Here is a 6,729-nt window from a genome sequence, read left to right as displayed (position 1 = left end):
AGGAAAACTAAGTTTGGAAAGAATTGAAGGAAGTCAACATGCCATTTGGACAAACAACCCGCACACTGGATGCGGCGCTAAAGCTGAACAGCTCGCTGGGTGAGACGGCGAGAGGCAAGGCAGTGAAGGGAGGACCGGGAGGACCGAGACAGACCAGCACAGAGGAGCCTGTCTTAAAGAAGGGCTGGTAGAACTATGCTGGTACTGGGTGTGGGCAGGAGTGAGCCGGTTTTGGACTTGATGTGGATTTTTGGCAACGAATGGCGTGTCTTCATGTGCGAAAAGTGGACTGATAGATGTGGACTGGAAAACCACCGGGCTGACTGATCGACTTGTTTAAGGTAAGGTGACGATGAAGGGTCTGAAGAAGATTCTGAAGGGAGACATTTTAGACCGTGTATTGTTGTCTGTACAGGACTGGTTGAGTACTTGGCTGAGACCAGATCTGCTACGTGCTGTAGTGGTCGTCCGGTGGTTGTGCGTGCTATCTGACAACATAATGCACGACAGTGGCTCAACTGGCAGACAAACAACAGGAAAGAGTCCACTAAACTGTGTACAACATTATCTGTACCAGAGCCTGCTTTGTGAATTTGAGGGTGTCTTTACTGACCTCCCTTGTATGCCACCCTCTATGCATCTCACAATCTCCATACACTGTCAGTCCACTTTACAATATTACGTAGTCTACATCTAGTGTCTATGGTGTATTATAACCCATCTGCCGCTGCATTTATTTACACCATTTTTTGTGTTTTTTTAAATTGCATAATTGCACATAATTTAATGATTTCATATAACAATGTATAATTTAATATAATTATAAAAATTTAATATAACAGCATAATGATTTAATAATTCATCAATACATTCTATGTGCAGTTAGTTCTATAATGGTAGTATGTGCAGTGTAGTAGAATGTCATCAGTATAGCAGTATAGTAGCATGTACACATACTATTATGACAGTAAGTATGCATTCTGTAGTATGCATACATACTGTCATAATAGCAGCATGCAGGTGGCTGGTGTGACAGAGGAAGATGCAGCGGACAGGAAGAGATGGAAACGGATGATCCGCTGTGGCGACTCCTAATGGGAGCAGCCGAAAGTAGTAGTAGTAGTAGTAGTAGTAGTATGCATTCTGTGGTAGTATGTACAGTTGGGACAACACATATTATAAATACCTTATTTTCGTCCTGTATATTTGCTTTTATGTTTTATCTCAACATGTTACATGTCATATGTTAAGTTATATTTCTTACATCTCCTACATAGTTTTGCCCACTTCACTGTATTAACAGTTGAGGGCGTCTGCAGGGATATATTTGCGCTGGTTGCTCTGTGTGTAAGAGCTGCACATGATGAGTGAGTTTGAGACAAGAAGCTACTTCCCAACAAAAACAAAAGACTTGCAGTCACAACATTAAGGCGAATAAAGTGAGCCATGGATTTTAAATATTTAGCTGAATAACCACTCATCAACAACCAACTAGCTAGCTAGCTAGCTAGCTAACTAACCAGGTGCTATATTATCTCATGCCATATGAGGGTAGTGAAGATCTTTTCACATTAAGGGGAAATGCACTACATATAAAGTGGCAGAGGTCATCACAGGCTGTATGTCAATGTGTAGTGAGTGGACTTATGGACATAATTCACCACACCCTGTTGTTTGTATTGTAGCGACCGGGGAGGACGGTCACTGGGCTGCTGGGGGCTGTGTGCTGGGGGAGCGCAAGGGATTATGGGACTGTTAACGTTCATATTCAGGTCATTGTTTTAGTAATGTTGTAATGTCGTGTTTTGACTGTTGTTGTATTGTTTGGGGGTTTGACTTGGACTGGGTAGACGACAATTTTACTGACTGACTTGAACGTAGGCCCATGACTAAGACTGATGTGTGCAACAGTGACCTCGTTAGGGGAAGCCGTTGTTCAATAGGCAAAATAAAGGAGCATCCCTGGGGTCGGGCGGTGTACGGGACACAAAAGCTGGCATTCAAATGACATCCTTGCCTCACCTCTCTCATCAGTGGTGTATGGGTCACTGGTGCCTCACAGCAAGAAGGTCCTGGGTTCAAACCCCAGACCGTTCCAGGTCCTTCCTGTGTGGAGTTTGTATGTTCCCCCCCGTGTCTCTGTAGGTTTCCTCCTGGTGCTCCGGTTTCCTCCCACCATCAAAAAGACATGCACGTTAGGATTAATACTCCTGCCTGTGCCCCTGAGCAAGGCGATGGAAAGAAGTACTGGAGTTGGTCCCCGGGTGCTGCAGCTGCCCACTGCGGCTATACAATAGGATGGGTTAAATGCAGAGAACACATTCGCTGCAAGAATACAATGCCAAATTAAGTGGCTTTCATTACGTCACCGAGACCTGGTGTTCGACTTCTGCAGTCACATCTGTACCCGTGTGACAGAATTGCCTGTAACGCTACACACACTGAAGTGCTTACCACAGATCAGCTCATTAGCCGAGCCACATCACTAGCGAGAGACAGGAGTACAACTGTCTAATGTCAAACGCAAACATGCAGACAGGCACAAACACGTGAATACGTGCAGACGCACAAACAGACAAAATTTCATGCATGCATGTGCACACAACCCCACGCAAAAACAGTTGACAAAAAGCCTGAAAACACACACAACAGACCCTCTCAAACACAAGAAAAGCAACATCATACGCACAATAATAATAATAATAATAATCAACATTATAATAATTAACACTGCTAATTATTAACTGAAATTGTGTTATTATTAACTAGCTATTAACTGAAATTGTGTAATTGTAAAGCGCTTTGAGTGGCTGTTGCAGCCAAAAAGCGCTATATAAAATGCAACTTGATTGGTTGATTGAATCATTATATTTAGTATATAGCGCTTTTCTAGGGGGAAATAATCCCAATTTTATATCCCTGTAAACTTGTGACTTACAAAGGTATGTACGTGCTGGCCTTGGAGAGAAGACTCACAAACCATCAAATCAAGAGGAAATCCCAGCTGCAATCACAGGCCTTTATTAAATGACACCCCAAAAAGTGAATTTCAAAAGAAATTTTAACTCAATTTCAGAGGGAGTTTAAAAACACGGATTTGTTGTTGTTGTTGTTGTTGTTGTTGTTGTTCACATCGTCCCATAACTGGAAGCTTTGTGTAATGATGAAATATGAAATAACGTCCTGGGTACCAAAAGCACAAATTAAAGCAACGCTTGTGTTTTCATCCATTTGAAAGCACATGGTATGTTTTGATGTCTTGCTCTGAATAGTACACATGGCCACTGTAACTCTAATTAGCGGTCACGGTAATTTGCACAGGAAATTGATGGTTGGTTTGGGTCGGTATTGTTTATAAGGGTGGGATACCTGCAGTCAGCTGAGACTGAAGAGGTCACTCAATAAACGTGGTGTCCGGATGAAGTGTTTCCGCTCTCTGTGACTTGTGGGTTCTGTAAACCCGTGTTTTCACTGAGAGGTGCGCGTGAGAAAGTGTCTGCCATTAGCAGGGCTTTCCCTGGAGTGCAGTAGATGGAGTACCTCATGGGTCTGAGTCAAAACCGCGGGGTTCTTGGAGGAAGCCCGGTTAGTTTGATTTGGATTTTGATATACTTTTAATGATCCCCGCAGGGAAATTACGCTCTGCATTCAAGCCATCCTAGCTGCGTAGCCAGGAGCAGTAGGTGGCCTCCGTGCAGCACCCGGGGACACTACCCCCCAATGCATGACTAGACTCGCTAGCCGGTCGGCTAACGGGTTGGACCCTTTAGTTGACTGGTTAATGTAGTCGCTCATGGTGCAGGAGGCCCAGGCTCGCGTCCCGGCTGTGGCGGTTCCCGGCTGCCCCTGAACTCGCTACACTGGTGTCAGAAGTGGGATGGTGAGACCGGGAGGCCATCGGAAGCACATGAGGCGCGAGGGAGCTGGTATCACTCCGATATCTCAGAATGGTTCATGCAACAGTTTTACTCTGGCGCTTAGGCTTGACAGAATTCTTGATTTTGTTAATACCCTCCCTTGTGTTACCTACAAGTTTTATCAATATTGACTGACATTCTTGTAAACTTGCCGAATCTTGCCCCCCCCCATCCCTCAGCACTGGTGCCCCCCCAGGGCTGTGTCCTGTCTCCCCTGTTTTTGTGTCTGTACACTGAACAATTCACCTCCCTGGACAGCTCAGTTGAAGTATTGAAATATGTGGACAATACCACAATGTTTGGCCTCATCTTGCACAACAATGGGACTCTGTACCAGCTTTTAGTGGTGCAGTAAGATGTTGCAATAACAACAACCTCCTGCTCAACACTTCCAAAGCTATGGAAATAGCCAGTGACTTAAGAACAAAAATCAAGACTACCAAAAAACCCATCCATATAGCTGACCGAGCCATACCTATGACAGACTCCTTCAAATTCCTTGGCACTTATCCAAAGCATCCTCACATCCTCCTATACGGTCTGGTAGGGAACCACGGACAGCATCACCAAAACCAAGCTCGAACAGATAGTGAAAAATGCCTCCAAAAATCATAGGATGTAGCCTTCCCCGACCCCCCCGGACTCCCTCTTCACCACCCACACAGCCAACCGTGCAGGTAAAATCATTGATGACTCCTTCCACCCAGCCAACTACCTCTTTAAGCTCATCAGGAAGTCGCTACAGGTCAATCAGTGCAAAAAACACCCGTTTCAGAGACAGTTTTCCCCACTGCAATAAGAGTTTTCAACTCCATCCCCTCCTAACCATGACCTCTGATGCATGGGTGGGCAATCTTAACCAGAAAGTCCCGCTGTGGGTGCAGGTTTTTGTTCCAACCAAGCAGTTACACACCTGATCCCACTAATCAACCAGAGTCTTTGCTGAGGAACTTGATTAGGAGACACAGGTGTGGAACTGCTGGGTTGAAACAAAAACCTGCACCCACACCTACACCCACACCGGCCCTTTCTGGATAAGTTTGCCCACCCCTGACTATACGACTGTTGTGTCTTTATGCATGCTCAATAATCCAAGTAAGGAGATCACAGAAAGTCACATCAGCTAATCTCAACACGTTTACTGACAGAAACGTTTCATCACTACTTTACTTATGTAAAAACGTGTTGTTGGTGACATTCTTGACAGTTCCCTCTGTAACCCTGGCTCACACGGCTGTCGGCATCATCTGCTGCTCTCCACTGCACAAGACCTGCTGAGGAGCTATGCCGATACTGACTTGTGAAGGTAGAACCTACTAGACAACATCCAGCTGGCCCAGGTGCCTCGGTGAGGTGATGTACAGGTGGGGAAGACCGGCTCTCCAGCAACCGCGCAGTGCCAGATACTCACTGCCCCCAGACCAGCATCTGCTAGTAAGCTCTCCTCCGGTTGTCAGGACTGGTTGGAGAGTATCGTCATCCACCAGTATCCGGCCCTTTCTCGTGTCTGAAAAACGGTCTGTTATGGGACATTTGGGGGCATGTAGGGAGACGCAGGCGAAGGGGGAGTGGTCGCTGGGGCCGGGGTGTCTCTAGGATCAGCAGGGGTGACAACATTCATAACGGTTTTGCATGTGTGACACGTCTGTGGATAAAAGTATTTGGACCCATAAGCATTAGGGAACGGATACTAATGGCAGTGTTCGGCCAGCAGAGGGCAGAATAGTTGCAGTTTTTATAATGCGAGAGGCGGATATTATCACGTTTGCACAGAAATGGTGAGACGTCATAGATATAGACTCATTAAAAATAACATAATTAGTAACACTAATGATGTAATCGTGCCACGGTATCTCTAGGCATATAACCCATCTAGACACCAACTATTTAATGCCAAATGTCACATTATTGACTAAGCAAATTAATAATGAATAGATCACAATAAAATGTTTAGGTTACCTAATCAAATTTAATGCTCCTTATCCCCTCTGCATCCAAGTCTTGCAACACCTTTGTGCTGCCAGCTTCACAGACTGGGGTAGATAACCTCCAACACTGGTACAATGAATACGGTGGCTGCAATGCATGGAATTAACCAACGAGCGCATTTATGGGCATTGTGTATTTAACGAAAAGTAGTCAATAGCAACAAAAAAAAAATCCCATTATGTCTGCAGCGTGTGCTAATATTGCCACCCGTGCTGTGGCGACTTGATAAAGAACCCACAGGAGACACACACAGCTCTTGTCATGGTTATGTTATCTGGGTTTCCTGTTTTATTTTGAAGACTCGCCGGTGTTGCCTTTTCCATTCCTGGCCCTGCCTTGCTCAGCTGTTCCCCGGCCCCTGATTGGCTCCCCGGCAGTTATAGTCCCCCTGGTTGCCCTGTCTCTCTGTCGGATTGTTATGTTAGCCTGGTGCTTCATGCCTTGTCCACTGTACCTTTCCTGTTATGTGGACCTTTAAACCCATTAAATCACTGCTCTGTCCCGGCCTGTCTCCGCTGTCTGCATGTGGGTCCTCAGGTCCTGCTGCCGGCGTGACAGCTCTCCTTCAGTGCTTCACTGATTGGTGTGTAATCACAGTGTACACCAGGGAAAGGGTGATGAACGTCAATGCACTCTGACATAACAGCGTACTCCTGTCTCTCTCAGTCCCAACCCGAACTGACAGTATGTGTATGACACACTATGAGCAGGCACAATACCCCCGGTGGCTATACCCAGTAGCCAAGACGGCTAAACGGGCACATTTACAGAAATCTGTATTACGGTGTACAGTCCCTAAACAAGTCACTACACAAGAACATAC

At 45.7% G+C, this 6,729-nt stretch overlaps 1 protein-coding gene across 1 annotated transcript in view; it reads left to right on the top strand.

Annotated features, from left to right (window-relative positions):
• The first annotated feature begins 332 nt into the window (after nt 1-332).
• rasgrp3 (RAS guanyl releasing protein 3 (calcium and DAG-regulated)) overlaps nt 333-6,729 on the top strand; it is a 60,778-nt gene continuing 54,381 nt past the window's right edge. Inside the window, exon 1 of the mRNA XM_056291543.1 lies at nt 333-341. The gene's annotated coding sequence lies outside the window, so the exon portion shown is untranslated. The remainder of the gene's footprint in view (nt 342-6,729) is intronic.

Source organism: Lampris incognitus, chromosome 13 (assembly GCF_029633865.1).
Source record: "Lampris incognitus isolate fLamInc1 chromosome 13, fLamInc1.hap2, whole genome shotgun sequence".
Classification (NCBI taxonomy): domain Eukaryota; kingdom Metazoa; phylum Chordata; class Actinopteri; order Lampriformes; family Lampridae; genus Lampris; species Lampris incognitus.
Note: the sequence above shows the minus strand (reverse complement) of the source record. Positions and strands in the feature narration are given on the sequence as shown.